The sequence below is a fragment of the Henckelia pumila genome, chromosome 2 (genome assembly GCF_033568475.1).
Source record: "Henckelia pumila isolate YLH828 chromosome 2, ASM3356847v2, whole genome shotgun sequence".
NCBI classification, from domain to species: domain Eukaryota; kingdom Viridiplantae; phylum Streptophyta; class Magnoliopsida; order Lamiales; family Gesneriaceae; genus Henckelia; species Henckelia pumila.
Window position 1 is genome coordinate 159,150,955 of NC_133121.1, and position 17,258 is coordinate 159,168,212.

The following is a 17,258-nucleotide window of genomic DNA, read 5'->3' on the forward strand; positions in this document are numbered from 1 at the left end:
TTCTTTAGCACGCATGAGTCATGGCTTGTGAATTGTATATGACATAGTGAAGGTCATGTGAGCCTTGTGATAGTCTTAGGAAGTCGCTAGCCTATCAACCTCCCTTTTGAGCTTATTCGAAAAAAATAAAGAAAAAAATAAAGAAAAGAAGTAAAGAATGGAGTTAGTAAGGTGAGGGGAGGAATTGGAATGAGGATTGAAATTCTAGTCCTATAAATTCCAAGAGCTAAATATGGAGGAGAATGTACGGAGTTGAGGATAACTGGGTGCAATTACTCGGACAATTGAAAAGACTATAAAATTTCTCAATGGTTTAATTTGATTTGTTGGTGTGCAACTTGAGCTGTTGTGGGGTTTTACATTGAATGGATCTGTGCAGTGTGCATGACACTGGCTAATGACCATACACACACACACGTTTGAGGCTATATCTCGAGTTGAAATATCTGGATATTGAACTTGTTCCGTTGTTAGAATTTTAACGTCTTTCTTGATCATGCATTGAGTTAATTGCTGAGGCACAAATGTGAAGATCATGGTTATTTTTGTTATGGATTATGAGTTTGAACTTATTTTGGTTTTGTGTTGCTCGAGGGCGAGCAAGGATTAAGTAGGGGGAATTTGATGTGATGGTATTTTTCTATGTTTGATTGAGTTAATTTGTGATGATTAGGTTTATTTTGATTGATTAAATTCATGTTATATTTACTAATCATTGTATGTGATTTGATATAGGAAAAGTGAAGAAAATGAGCTAAATATGGAAGGAAAGAGCGAGGTAAGAGAAGAATTACGGAGCAGCAATGATCCAAAAATCATTTTTAATTTTAGAAAGCTTTAAATCCGATCTTCACCGTTCAGAATAATATTCAAGATGTTTTGAAGATTCGGTCCAAATTTTAGCTCAATCCGACGGCTAGAGCTCCGAATATGAATTTTTCAAAATTGATGCTTGCTGGGAAAAAAACTGCTCGCTTGATCCGTCAAATTTAACCGATCGAGCGGGAGCAGAAATAAAAGTTGGACAGAAAGTTGGCAGTTTTATGCTCGCTCGATCCATAAACTTTAACCGATCGATCGGGCGAGACGAAAAGTCGGGAATTTATATTTTAAATAGGAAACTTTCTTGGGAAGGACTCAATACTTTAAATATCATCTAGAATTCAAAAATATAGGAGATTGGACGGCTTGGAACGCGAAGAACGCTCTGGCGGCTAGGTTTTATCTTTCCAATTCTTAGATTTATTTTCTTCTTCAACTCTTTCTTAGTTTTTGTACTTGGTTAAGGAAGTCGAAACCCTTGATTTTATTATATTTGTGAGATTCAGTTTTTTAGTGTTTAATTCAATTTGAGTATCAAGAGTTGTTCTGATTTATTTCATGCTTGTGTGTTTAATTATTAGATTGATCACCTGATAATTCTTTCGTACAATCTACATCTAAATTATAATTCAAGTCCGTAATTGTTTGAATCATCTGATTTGTGAATCAACTATGATTAATATTTTCTGCTGTTGAATTTGTTAAATCGTAGGAACAACAATTGGATAGATTAAATACATCCGCTGGTGCATGTGTTGTATAGATTCATCAGTTTCACTCATATGAATGCTACCTTAGATTTAAATCTAGATCGCTGGTATTTGGGTTGATTTATTGGTAAGAGTTAATCTAGAACGTTGGTTTTTAATTAACTAAGATTAAGGTGGAACAAGAATTAAATTTTCAATGATGAATATTCAATGTGAATTCATTATTTTTAGGGAATCGATGATCGAATTAATAATTTCAAGGGTGTAGTCGACTGATACCAAGTATCGTTATTTTATTGATTTTTCTTATTTTAATTCTTGCATCGTAGTTGATAGAATTCCCAAATCCCCTATTAATTATTTTAAGTAATTTTAAGAACACAAATAAATTTCACTTTCCTCGTGGGAACGATCCCTACTCTCGTTACTACATGTTTATTTAGTTAATCTGAGTTGGGTTAATTTGGGCGCGACACGACTAAGTGCTACCACACCAAAACTGATTCTTCAGATCGTTATACATCTTCCGACCTCCAGGATGAATACTGAACCGACTGCAATGTGCCTCTCGAAGAATACGCTGCCTCAACTCAGAAATATCAGGCACAACAATACGGTTATTCACAAACAAAACATCATCTCTAACCTGGAATTCAGACTGATACCCAGACTGACTTTCTCTACTGAAATCTGAATGCTCGGATCAGACTTCTGTGCTTCTTTGATTGAAATAAATAACTCTGGCTCGACTTGAATAACAAATACTCTGATAGTCTTCCTATCTGTTTCAAACTCCAAACCAGAAGTGCAACAGTCATCGATCAACTGGGAAACACCGATAGTAGAAAGAGATAAAGAACAAAGCTTTTGGCTCAAGGCATCTGCAACTGCATTCAACTTTCCCGGGTAATACTTGATTTCACAGTCAAAATCCTTCAATAGATCTAACCACCTTCTATGTATCATATTTAGCTCTGCCTGCAAAAACAAATACTTAAGGCTCTTATGATCAGAAAAGATCTCGAAAGACTCACCAAACAGATAGTGACGCCAGATCTTCAAAGCAAATACAATCGCAGCGAGTTCAAGATCATGAACCGGATAACGAGTCTCGTGCAACTTTAGCTGCCTCGATGCATATGCTATCACATTCTTATGCTGCATAAGAACACATCCCAAGCCTCGGTTAGAAGCATCACAATAGACGGTAAAACCTCCAGTACCTGATGGAATAGAAAGGATCGGAGCACTGGTCAGTCTCCTCTTCAGATCAACAAAACTAGCCTCACAATATGCAGTCCAGATAAAAGGCGCATTCTTCTGAGTCAGCTGGGTAGTTGGCTTGGCAATAGATGAGAATACCTCGATAAATAGGCGATAATAACCGGCTAAACCCATAAAGCTTCGGATCTCAGGCACTGATGTCGGTCTAGGCCAATTCATAACCGCTTCGATCTTGCTGGGATCAACAGAAATCCCATCTCCTGAATTAATGTAACCGAGGAAGACAACTCGGTCCAACCAGAATTCGCACTTAGATAGCTTGGCAAACAACTGCTCAACCCGCAAAATCTGCAAGACGATCCTCAAATGCTCTGCATGGTCAGTACGGTTCTTCGAATAGATAAGAATATCATCGATGAAGATAATGACAAACTCATCCAAATAATGCTGAAAGATATGGTTCATCAAACCCATAAAACTGCTGAAGCATTAGTCAAACCAAACGGCATGACTATAAACTCGAAATGATCATACCTCATTCTGAATGCGGTCTTAGGAACATCTTCCTCTCGCACTCTCAGCTGATGATATCTCGACCTCGGATCAATCTTTGAATAGACATCTATCCGGGGTAAAGGATACCTGTTCTTTACCGTCGCTTGATTCAATTTACGGTAATCAATACAGAGCCGCATAGAACCATCCTTCTTCCTAACAAACAGAACAGGAGCACCCCAAGGCGACACACTAGGTCTGATGTATCCCTTGGAAATCAAATCCTCAAGTTGTTCTTTAATTTCTCTCAATTTTACAGGTGTCATACGATAAGGAGCTTTGGAAATAGGTTGAGTACCTGACAATAAATCAATTTGTGAATTCGATCTCTCGAATAGGCGGCAATCCAGGAATCACATCTGGAAAAACTTCAGCAAAATCTCTAACCACTGGTATATCAACCAATTCAGGGCTAGATTTCAGTACGTCAACTGCATAAACAAAAAATCCCTCTGCACCTCTCTGTAACAAACAAGTAATCAATAACACAAAAATCAAAGGAATTCTAGATCGAGAACCCTTACTGAAAAATTTCCACTCGTCTGCCATTTCAGGTCTGAATCTGACAACCTTTTGAAAACAATCGATGGTTTCCCTGTACTTGGTTAAAGCATCTATACCAATAATATAGTCAAAATCTGATAGCCCAAGTACAATACAGTCAAATTCTAACAAATTCTCCTCAAAACAAAGTTCACAATTCCTGACTAATCTGACAGAAACAATTTCTCCACCCAAAGGTGAAGTAACAGCTACTACAGTAGGCAAAAGATCAGTTGGCAAAGCATGCATCGACACAAATTTTTCAGAGATAAAGGAATGAGAAGCACCTGTATCTATCAATACATGGGCAGAATAACCAAAAATCAAATAGTTACCTGGTATAACATCGTCAGGTGCTGCCTGAGCCTGATCCTTTGTGAAAGCAAAGACTCGTGCCTGCTGTCTCGGAGGCTGGTTCGCATTCGGGTTACCTCCCTGTCTGTTCTGATGCTGAGGCTGGAAGGAGTGAACAGCAAAATTCTGCCTCTCAGGCTAAGCTGTAGGTCTAGAAAAATTCCCACTCTGAGCTCGATCTTTACCTCGCTGAGGGCATACCTTAGCAATGTGTCCTCACTGCTGACAGATAATGCAGATCCCAAATACTCCTACACACTGATCTTGGGCATGTCTACCCCCCACACTTGTTACAGAACGAAGATGAAAATCCGGAACTCTGTCCACAAACCTTCTTCAGCTCCCTTCGCATGATTCATGGCATCCGCAAAGTTATCAGGCCTAGCTGTGTTTACCAACGTGAAGATGTCGGGGTTCAAACCATTTATGAACTGGTCGGCTTTTGCTTCTTCATTGTCGGCAATGTGCAGTGCAAACCTCAACAAACTGTCAAACATGGCTACATACTCCTTGATACTCAAGTTTCCTTTCCTCAGATTAGCAAACTCGGCTCCCTTATCATTTCGGTACGAAATTGGGAAAAACCGCTTATAAAACTTAGTTTTGAAAAGATTCCAAGTAATGACTGTACCTCGATTCTCCATGGCTCTTTTCTTCGTGATCCACCAGTTCTTAGGAACTTTACAAAGCTGATGAATGACTAACCTAGTTCACCAGTTGTCAGAGTAATCAAGGGAATCGAACAACTGATCAATGTCGTCCAACCAGCTCTCACAGTCAAGAGGATTCTCTGTACCTAGCAACAAAGGTGGATTAAACGACTGAAACCTCTTCAGCAATGTTTCCATAGACGTCGTTGTAGCATCCATCTGATCAGTTTCTGTACTAGCTTGCTCATTCGGAGGAGAAACTGACGGTGGATTTTTGTTAATAACTCGACGAGGGCCCATCTGGTAATAAAAGGTAAGGACACGAGATATCTCAATTGCTACAAATCGGCGCCCTTTCAACCTATAAGAAAATTGGATACCAGTCGATAACAAAAACAGTTATATCACAAGTAGATAATTCTTTATAAATTTAAATCACATAATCATGTAATTCAAATAATTTTCAAATAATAAAGCATGCTCGCATTGAATTAATTAATCAAATAAATAACTCAATCACATGCGAGGAGCCAAAACATGCGGACTCGAACTACCCCGCTTACTCTAGTTCAACCAAGAACTTATCTCTTTGATACCACTTAATGTGAGACTCCGATTCTAATCATCTAATCTCGAAATAATACAATCATACATCGATAATCATGGCCCAAAAGAAATCGCATAAAAAAAAATCCTTTTTTTGTAAATGCCACGCGCTCGCGCGAGATAAAAATCTCGCGCGCGTGCGGGCTTTACTTCCAGCAACGGAGCTGAAGGCTCTCTCTTGCGCGAGATAAAATCTCGCTCGCGCGCAGGCTGCCTTTCCAAAGCCCCTGTAATGCTTCTCGTGCTCGAGCGCGGGAAGCCTGGGCAGAAATTCCCTCATGCATTTAAAGAACTCCCGAGCTTGCTTTCGACATGCATTAAAAATCCATAAACAATTTGGGGTGTAGGAACACATGCAATATCAATTATCAATATCAAAAACATGCTTTCATAATATACCTAAAATCAACATAAAGTCTCGATTGATAGAAGTTCTAAACATGCTTTGTTCCAAGTTATACAACTCCCAAAATACAAACGAGTTCGAATACATAATCGACTCCTAAACACCAAGGCCTCACTTCTATCAACTCGACCACCTAGCCATGCGATCTATAACTTGATCTTGCCCCACCTATTGCCAAGTACACATATAAAACAAAGAAACAGCCGGATAACTCCGGTGAGAATGATATTCCCAATAAAAGCAACATAACATGCAATAACAAGTATTAACTCAAAACATGTAATACAGACAACATATGCAAAGCTAAAATGAATGAAATGCATGTCTTTAAAATCGAGATAACAATGCTGATAATCAAGGAATTGCTTCTCTGCTTTTGGGATCCCAAGGATGAGATCACGTAACAACTCACCGACTCTCCCAATCGAGGTGGTGCCATGTATCCCAATCCCCTAGACTTTGGTGCGACTATGAGGGGTATGCTGACACTGCGTGAACTTCTACAACCCAGGCCACTCGCAACATAGTCCCCCAAACGTCTAAATAAAAAGGGCCGTTCTGCCCGCTGAAATCAAAGTTTTGGCTCAAGATGAATGTATAAGAAAACATAAAGCATTAAGCCATATAACAAAGCTCAAACAGCAAAATACATGTTCCACATTCTAGAACAAGTATTGATGCAAGTATGTGATTTAAAAGAAAACTCAAGAACCACTTGTCTCGAGTGTGATATCCAGCTAAAACGATGACTGGATGTACCTTTCGATACGAATAGCTCCAACTCTGGATAAGCTACAATAAAAGGTTATATAAAAAACTATACAACCTAAACAACAACATCGCTCAAGGTAAACTCTTTACCGCTCTTCGTCCAACTTTGCGACGATCAACTTTTGCTAACTCTTGGCTCGACAAACTTCAAACGAATCTGTACGGAGGCAAAATATGATCAACAACAACGAACAAACCCAATGCCAAAGTTCTACAATTCAAAAGATTAAAAAATCTCAAAACTCAAATCGGCGGCATAACGGCTATAACTGATCAAACCGGAAACGCAAACATCAGTACAACATTGAAAACAACTCAAAGAAATGCTAAAACAACAATAACAATTTGATTCCAACAAATCAAAAAACCCCCATTTTTGAAATATGCTTCCAAAAATTATAACAAATCCAAACGACGCTCTATTTCAAAACCGACTGAGAATAAACGATAAGAACTCGTTCAAGAACAACATAACCAAAACTCAATCGATTCTAACAACATCCGAAAATATAAGTCTAGCTGATCGAAGAAAAACTTACGATAAAACGAAGCTCTCGCTGCGGTGATCACTAATCTGCCTTCGGATTTAAATTCTAACGGACGGATCGATCGAAAACCGAAATCACAAAGCTTGGGGGAAGCTATCGGGCGCAACAATGAAGGGTAACCGATGGAGGAAGGTGATGAATGAGAGGAGACTAGTCAACAAGCCAAGATAATATATTAAACTCCAAATTTGCATTTTAGTCCCTGAAAATCTGTAAATTGCAAAATAGACCCTGATAAAAATCATGTCGGTTCTTTAAATTTGTAATCTCCGATTATCTCAAATAAACTCAATTAAGATAAATTTGGGGTGTTACACAATCCAATTCTTCAATTTCAACATGCTACAAACTCATAAAACACGCATAAAATAGTACAAGGTAGATCTAGAGTTATACAATCTCTAAACTAGTAGAACATGCTTCAGTCTAGTTTATTCAATACAATACATAACGAGTTCTAATACAATCTAAGGTTGATTACATATTCAACTTCTAAAACACCAAGTCCTCACTTCTATCAACTCAACCACTTAGCCATGCGATCTTTGACTCGGTCCTGCCCCACCTGTCGCCAAGCACACATATAAAGACAAGACAACAGCCGGATAAATCCGATGAGAATAATATTCCCAGTAAAAGAGACAAACATGCTATAACAAATAAGCATCTCAAAATGAAATACATCAACTTCCAGGTATTCAAATGAGAGTAAATGAGTGCATGACTTCAAAAGTCTATATTATCAATTCGGATAATCAAAAGATAAATCGGTTCCAAGATTCTTTGTTTGGGATCCCGAGGATGAAATGTCACAATAATCACACCGACTTCTCCTTTTGAGGTGGACGATGTATACATCAATCCTCCAGACTCTGAGGCATTCAATAGAGAGTTGATTGGCCACTATAGTAAATCGCCTACCTGGGCCACTCGAATATAATCCACAGATCGTCTAATTCAAATGAAACGAAACGTACGGATCAATATGAATGCATATGATAAACTAAAACATTCAATCATGTAATTCAAGTCATTCACTTAGACATGCAAGTACGTGATTTCTCCAGGATACTCGATTCAATTCGGATTCAAGTTAATCGTCCTATTCCATCCAATGTCATCTTATACCTTTCTTTGATCGCAAGTTCCAATCCTGAACAATCAAAGGATAATTCGATTCTAAAGCTATTCGAATTAAAATCAAATAGTCAAGAAGTACAATACTATACCGTTTTCAATATCTCGAGATTCAAACTCCTAAAATCCAAGTTATCGGCCTTCAAACCAATCTGTACGGAGATGTAAACGAATCAATATCATTCAACGACTCAATTTGAATACGATTCAACAATACAAACGATCGATAATCCTAAAACTCAAATCGGCAAAATAACGGCTATAAATCGATCAACTAAAAATGCAAACAACAGTATAATATCGAAACCAACTCAATACAACTCCAATCTCATCAAAACAACTCAAATCAACCAAATCTCAAATCCCCTTTTTTGAAAATCACAAGAAAATTCGTAACAATTCCGAACGACGTTCTTTTTCCGATCCGACTGAGAATAAACAATAAGAACTAGTTCAAGAACATCATGCCCAAAAAGAATCGAATTCCAACTACCTCCAAAAAATAAAATATATCTGATCAAAGAAATACTTACAATAGAGCGTAGCTCTCGCAGCCGTGATCGCGAATATGCCTTCAGATTTAATTTCTGACGGACGGATCGAACAAAAACCAAATTCTGAAAGCTTGGAGAAAAGCTTATGCGTCTTCAATGGAGGGAGGACGAGATGGAGGAGGAGGGTGGAGTGAAATAATAAGTCAAACTAGCTTTAATATCTAATTAAGTCCAAATTTGCATTTAGACCCTGAAAATTCAAAAAATTACAAAATAGTCCCTGATCAAATTCAAATAGATCCTCGAATTCTATAATCTCCGATTATTTCAAATAAACTCAATTAAGATAAATTTGGGGCGTTACACAATCCCTATGGAGTTAACGAGTAATCAAATAGAGATGCAGTTAATTTCTTTTGAAGAAATAAGAGATGTATCAAGGACGATGTCTTGGATTCATATTGAAGCAATCCAAATAATGATCAAGGTAACTTTTAAAGAAGGAATAGATTCACCCATAGATATCATAGTATGTGATAAAAGAATGGGAAATATTCAAGATGTTGTTCTGGGTACTATCTCAGGAAATCTATGTGCAGGAAAAATTATAGGAGTTATTTATCCGAGAATAGCCTATAATTTAGCTGACAAAGACTTTAGTCGAGCCTTGACGTTGCATCAAAAGTTCAAGGAAAAAAGATTAATGAAGGAAGGTAATAGGCCATATTCTATTACATATCAAATTTCATATGCTCTTTCTAATACTCATCGTTCTGAATTATTTATTAGAAATGAGTTTATTGAAATTCCAGAGATATTTGGGAAAGTATCTCAAGAAATATACCCGAAAAGAATCGAGTTTCCTTTAATTCAAGAAATAGACATTCAAATTCAAGATAAGCCGGTTCTATACAGATACCTTAAAATAGAACCCCGAAGGTTATCTTTTCAAGGAGGCCGAATGACAAGTCGAAGGTGGGAAAAATATCCTATTCAGGAAATTCCACCCGGAGAAAAGGAGTTTTCTATAATAGAAAAACTTAAATCTCCAGAAGGATGGAAAAAAGTCAAAATAGTATTCGAAATTACAAGTCACGGGAACCAATTTTCTTGTAACTCGATTTACAATTTAGAATAGTAGGTAAAAGGGACTTCCAAGTATTAATAAAGGTTTGTGAATTGGAAATTCAAATTTCGGGGATCCCGGAAAAAGAAATAGATCAACTAATTCTTGGCTTAGAATTCCTGGAAGATCATAAACCATAGAAACGCCTTGAAAAAGGAATAGAGTTCATGACAAAAGAAAAAACTTGGAGAATTCAATAAGAATCCTATGAGATGGAAAAACAAGAGAATTGGATAAGAGACAATCTCTTAATCAGATTCAAAAACTCTGTTCACAAACAGAGAAAGATGCAAATTTTGAAATTAGTAAGTCATGAACATGATTTACTAGGACGCATTGAAGATGTAGAAAAGAGTAACAATACTCTACCTACTGAGGCCTTAGAAACATTAAGGCTAAATAGTCTTAATCGGATTACAAAATTACAAAGCAGTTTACTAAAAATGGCAGGACCATTTAGTAATCCCTTCAAGTAAAATGACAACAAGCCCTTTCTCCATATACATTCTAATTGGGATGCTGTACGAACAATATAAGGCTGAATACTTTGCAGCTTATATTGATTCAGAAGCAGGAATTTGTACAGCAAAAAAAAAGAGTCTTCCTTGAAGGATGTGGAGAAGAGTTACCAAAAATTGCTGGACGAGATTTCACTCGAAGAATTTTAATTCTTTGCAAAGGAATTAAACAAGCAGAGATCCTTATAGGAGGAGCAGGTCAGACACTATGATATAAGGTAAAGACAACGCCAATATATTTCCATGATACAGGAGCCGATATCCTGTTGGGAAACAACTTCTTACAAATTTATAAGAAGTACATACAAGATAATGAGTTAAGACGACTTACGTTCACTACAATTTGTGATCATAAAATTATCGTCCCAAGACTCAAGATTGCTTTTTATCGACAAATGCCGATAATGTTCCGCAGCCAGCATGGTGATAAAGGACAACTTTTTCACCCAAAGATGAAAGATTCAAGAAGGTTTGGAGAAATCATGTTGAAGATAACAACAAAACAAGAACTCCAAACTGAGGATATGGAGCTTCTCAATGTAACTCTAACCCACATAGATATAGAGTTAGAAAATAAGGTATCCCTCGAAGATGTCAAGAAAAGACTCAAAGAAAGTTATAACGAGCATCCTTTGGCATGGTGGGATAGAAATCAACTCAAAGCTAGCCTTACTTTAAAAGAAGGCAAAGAGTATGAATTCGTTAGATATAAGCCTATTTCAATGAACATAACAGATCAAAGGGATATGAGGATGATTATCAAGGAACATTTGGACCTTGGTTTAATCAAAGAAGAAGTTTCACCATATAGCAGCCCATGTTTTCTGGTCATAAATCATGGTGAAATAAAAAAAGGAAAACCCAGGTTAGTTATTAACTACAAAAGAATTAATAAAATCCTGGAGTTTGATGCGTACTTCATATCCAATAGAGAACATCTAATTAGCTGTATACGAAATGCTAGAGTGTTCTAAAAATTTGATTGTAAGTCTGAATTTTACCAGATTCGGATGGAAGAAGGCAGTAAATAATTTACAGCCTTCTCTACACCACAAGGATATTATATCTGGGAAGTTATACCTATGGGATTGGCTAATGCACCCCAAATATTTCAAAGAAATATGGATAATATTTTTAAAGATTATTTCAAATTCATGTTTGTTTATATTGATGATATTCTTATAACATCAAAAAACATAGATGAACATGTTAAACATTTAGAGATTTTCTCTAAAATTTGTAAACAAGAATGACTAGTTTTATCTGAAAAGAAAGCAGTCATAACAACAAGGAAAATTGAATTCCTTGGTATTGAGATTGACGAATCTGGAATAATTCTACAACCCCATATTGTGAAAAAGTTAAAAAATTTTCTAGATAAACTCATAGATGTAAAATAACTCCATAGTTTTCTAGGAGTAGTTAATTTTGCAGGGATGTTCATAAACAACCTGGCAATGTACAGAAAGGTGTTCATTCCTTTGTTAAAAAAGGATGCAAGGTTTATATGGACCGATGACCATACTAAAGGGTAAACCAATTAAAGGAGATATGTAAGAATCTCCCAAAAATGGCTATATCCGTAGATGAAGATGATTTGGTGTTATTTACGGATGTCACTGACGAATGGTGGGCAGCAGTTCTTACCAAGATCACTTCGGATGGAGAAATACCATGCAGATACTGTAGCGGTCTTTTTTCAGAATCTGAGGCTATCAGATGGCATATCAACGAGAAGGAATTTCATGCAGTTAAAAGGGCTTTTGAAAAATGGCCATTATTTTTACTTGCTAAAAAATTCACTTTGAAGGTTGATAACACTCAGTAAAAGCTTTCTTAAGAAATAAGATTGAATCTAAACCTGAGAAAGCTAGGTTATTAAGATGGAAAATATTATGTCAAAATTATATTTTTGATATTGTTATTATTAAATCTCATGAAAATATTCTTGCAGATTTCTTAACAATAGATGGAAGGCAGTGACGTGGATTCAATCATGAAAATGCAGAGGCATCTCAGGGAACACTTTGGGTTGCTTCAAACCAGGTTCAACTAGCTTGTCATAAGTGTCGATATGGCAGGCAGGTTACAACAAGCTGATCGGATCAAAGTATCCAATCTAAGCACAGGATGTCTGCACTCAATTATGGGCTGCTATTCAAGGGCCAATTATGTGTGCCATAGAAAAACCACTGCTTTCTCAGACACAAGAAATGTTAAAACCATTGGTTTTACAAGAACAAGAAATATAACCACCGGTTGTAAAACAATATGTTGAGGATTCTAATACTCAAGAAAAAAGCGCTAATCTATCATCAGCTTTTGATGATCTAGATAAAAAAATAATTTATGAGGATAACTCATCAAGTCAACCCTCCGCCTCTGGGGTAAAAGAGGAATAGATCAATCTTAGGCCCAACAAAGACAAGGGAAAATCTAAGATTGATACTAATCCAGCTGTCATTTTTCCACTTCAGGTTTATCAACAAAGATGGGAGAAATGAAGTACAAGAAGTGAAATCAACCCAACCACTTGCAGGGTCGATGTTGCAGGAATATATCCAAGGGTTTGGCTAAAAAACAATGTCAATCCTCAGGATGTAAATCTATGGTATGAATTTGGGGCTTTAGCCTCAGTTTATACAACTTCACCAGGCTTCCAGGAAATATCAGAGCTACCAAAATGGATTCAGGAAGTAGTCCAAGAAACATGGGCAAATAATGATCATTTGTCCAGAGGAGATGTGCTCGAGTTATACTTCTTTAGTGCAGCTCCAGAACCAACAGGGAAAGGATCACACGAGCCCTTTCATTTCATCAAGCTAAGGAGACTTGACATGAATAATCAAATATTTATCAAGGATCCTATATCTGAAGAAATACCATTGGTGTCCACTTTTGGAAAAAATGAAATCTCAACCAGAAGGACATGGGGTATTTGGGTTTGTCACTGAGATGGACAAGGTAAAGTTTCCGTTCAAATTTTATCAGAATTCTGTGAACAAATAATTCCTGTTAAATACAATGGCAGGAAAAACTACGGATTTTGTGGAAGAACTCTTCGAAAAAAAAAGAAACTTTTTGTGGAACAACAAGCTGTCGGGGAGTAAAGAAACTCGCCAAAAATTTTGTAACATGGCTCATATCGAAAGATGGTCAAATAATATCTGCCCAGAATGTCCAAACCAAAAGGAGCCAGAATTTGGAAAAACCTTCAGACCCCGAACGGATCGAAAAGATTTTTTCGAGACAAGCAAAGGTGGATAGGGACCACCAAAAATGCGTTTTCCCAGGGGCCCACTGCAAAAGCAAAAGATGCCCCGACAACAATAAAGAAGGCATATGAGGAGAATAAATCCAAAGAAAAAATCAAGCATGTGACTCCTCCACTAGTAAAAAAATGCCATCGGGCATGTGACTCTCCCACTAGCAAAAGATGCCATCAATAATGACATAAAAAATTCAAGACAGCTGCAAAATTTCCTGAAGTTTTTCGGTGAAACGAGTAGAACTTCAGCTATAAATACAGGCATTTGAGGAAGCTGAAGACATCGATCATTCCCTTCAATTTTCTTACAAATAAAATCATTGTAATATTTCCCTTTCTACGTTTGTATTAAGTTTCTGTAATTTTATGTATTTCAAGAACAAGGCTACAATGAGTAGCTAAACTAGTTATCTCCTCTTCTTCAAAGGAGGTTGATTTATGTAATAATATGTTGTCTGAATAAATTTCCGAAGCTCTTCCCTATCATGTTATTTTCATTTAAAAAATTAAGCTTTTACTATATGCCTTGAGGTAGAAAACGAAATAAGGTTGTTCTAGCTGCTGCTGAAGGAGTCTGTGTCAGAAACCATCGGTTGCGATCGCGTGGTTCGGTTGTGAGGAGCAACCTGTAAAACCCAGCGGACATAACCCGGCACCAGTGTGGTCAAAGAGATAATTTGCTTTAATTTAATTACGGAAGCATGATGGGATTAAGCTTTTAAATATTAAAATGGGAAATAAAGGTCAAAATATGTATTATTTAGTTTCAAGGACATATTCGAGACACCTTTTAATTAATAAGGGATATATTCAAGACTAAAAACATAAAAAGGATATAATTGGGACAATGATGAAACTAGTAGGATATATTCAATAATTATCCCAACATTCCTCTGACAACTTCATAGTTTCAAAATCGACTAACTTCCTATTGTTTTACAAAATTTCTTTCAAAAGTTTTGCATAACTCGGCATTTTAGCTAAAGCATCCGCAAATGGAATATTAATATGGAAGCTTCTTGAAAATTTCTAAAAATTTCTCAAATTGATTATCCAATTGAAGTTGCTTTGCTCGCTGAGGGAAGGGAAGTTTAGTCAAATCAATACTATCATTATTAGTTGGGTTAGGATACTTACCTTTCTTGCCCGTAGGCGTCGATTCCATATTTTTTGGCACGTCCTCCACCTCTTTTTCAATGATTGGCTCCATTGCTTCCTTTTCATCAACAGTCTTCTCTTTTGGCTCCACTTGCGATCTAGTAACCGCCAGAATATCATTGATGTCTCTTGTATTCTTCAAGAGAGTTTCAGTACCCGCTACATACTTCATCATGATTTCTTCAAAATTTGGCTTGTTCTCAACTGGCTTTGAAGTGTTGGCGATGGGATCAGCAGGTTTCCATGAGACATTCGGGTAATTCTTCCAACCAGGATTATTAGTGTTGCTATAAGGATTGTATGGCTGTCTCGCTTGGTTTTCCGTAAAATTGGCGGCATCAATTTCAAATACTGTTTGCTCCTCAGGTTTCTATACTTGGGCTTGATTTGCTGAAGTTGTCTGCATAATCGCCATTTGATGTGTGAGATCATCGATTTTTGCATTCAATGAAGTCAATGCGTCGACTTCTAGAACTTTAGATTTTTTCTCTTTTTTCAAATCTGGACAACCCACATTATTTTCAGCCATGTTACCAATAATCTCCCAAGCTTCTACTGGCGTCTTCCTGAATAGGCTTCCATTAGGAGCAGCGTCCAAAATGGATCGAACCGACTGATCGGCTCCATTGTAGAATGTCTGAGTCTGTTGGCTCTGAGTGAGATTATGCCAAGGAAACATCCTCAACATCTTCTTTAATCTGGTCCATGCTGTATGTAGAGACTCTCCATCCATTTTCTTGAAAGAGATAATGTCAGAAAAAAACTTTGCCATTTTTGTAAGAGGGAAATACTTGTTCAAAAAAGTTTGAACAAGACCGGTCCAAGTAGTGATAGAACCCGCAGACAAATCATCCAACCATTCCAAAGCTTTGACTTGTAGAGAGAATGTGAATAACCATAGTCGCATTGCATCAGATGTTATCCAATTGAACTTGAAGGTGTCATAGATAGATAGAAAACGCTCCAGATGAGCGTAGGGGTCTTCCACAGATGTGCCCCTGAAGCGAGCTTGTAGTTGAATCATTTGTATGATAGAAGGCTTCAATTCAAAAATGTTCGCCTCAACAGCAGGACGAACTATGCTAGATCCATAGCCTTCCACCGGTGGACGAATAAGATCAAGAATAGTTATGTTATCGGCCATATCTTGTTCTGGTTCAGATTCTGACTCAAGCTCTAGATTTGTAATTCTCCTTGCTTTCCGAATCCTGTTGATCGTGCGTTCGATCTCTAAATCAAGTGGTACGAGATCCTTAGACGATCGAATGCTATGTATGCACAATAGTAAGTACCTGAAAAACACAAAGACAAGAGAGAAAAATTATTAGAATTTAATAGAACTAATAAATAAAAATAAAGTCTAATCTCAAGTAAAATAAAAATTCTGATATCACAAACAGTCCCCGGCAACGGCGCCAAAAACTTGACTGCTTAATTTGGTATTAAAAATAATTACTAGCAAGAGCACTAGGTCAAGTAATAGTAAAATGGACAGCGAGTCCAAGTATCGAACCCACAGAGACTGATATATGTAATTACCAAAATATAATTATTTTAACTTAATCTAGACTAATCAATAAAAGTAATTTCTGGATTTTTAACTAACAAATAAAATTGTAAATAAAATCAATTCAAATAATCCGCAATAAGAATTTTTAAGTTTAAATCAATGAAGAGAATATTCGATCAAGTACACACATAGGTACCGAACAAATCATGAACAAGTAGTCAATTTAGGACTCAGATTAAATCTTAAATTATGATAAATTCTCCTAACTTGTTTAAAAGTCTATTTCTAGAACAATTAAACCTATCCAAATTTTGACGGATTAATCTTTCATAATTCAAATCAAATTCAAATGCATTAAGAATCACGAGAATTCAGTTTGCACCTAAAACTGCACAATGAAATTGAATACTATTTCTAGTCAATTTAACTTTGTGTTGATTATTGAAGTGATCAAGATCAATTCCTCACCTTTCGACTCGGAATTGATTAACACGCAAGTAAACAATTGGCCAGATTATTCACAAGACAAATTGAAATCCAAAAATCAATAAAATAAAACCAAATATGAAAAATCCCAAATAAACATTCAAGTTTTCTACATAGATTTTTTCGGCCCAATCACGTGACCTTGATCGAAATAAAACAACTACTCAAAGTTTAACATAATTCACAATGAAGTTCACCAAAAACTAAAAATAAAAAGAAAAGAAGAAGAATAAAACTAGATGGAAGATTGTAGCCGCTTCCTTGCTTGTAAATCAAGTTTGGAACCCTTCATCAGATGATAGAATAGCTATTTATAGGCTCCAAATCTTCAAAAGATAGTATCCTTCTCGGCCAAGGAATTTTCCAAAATTA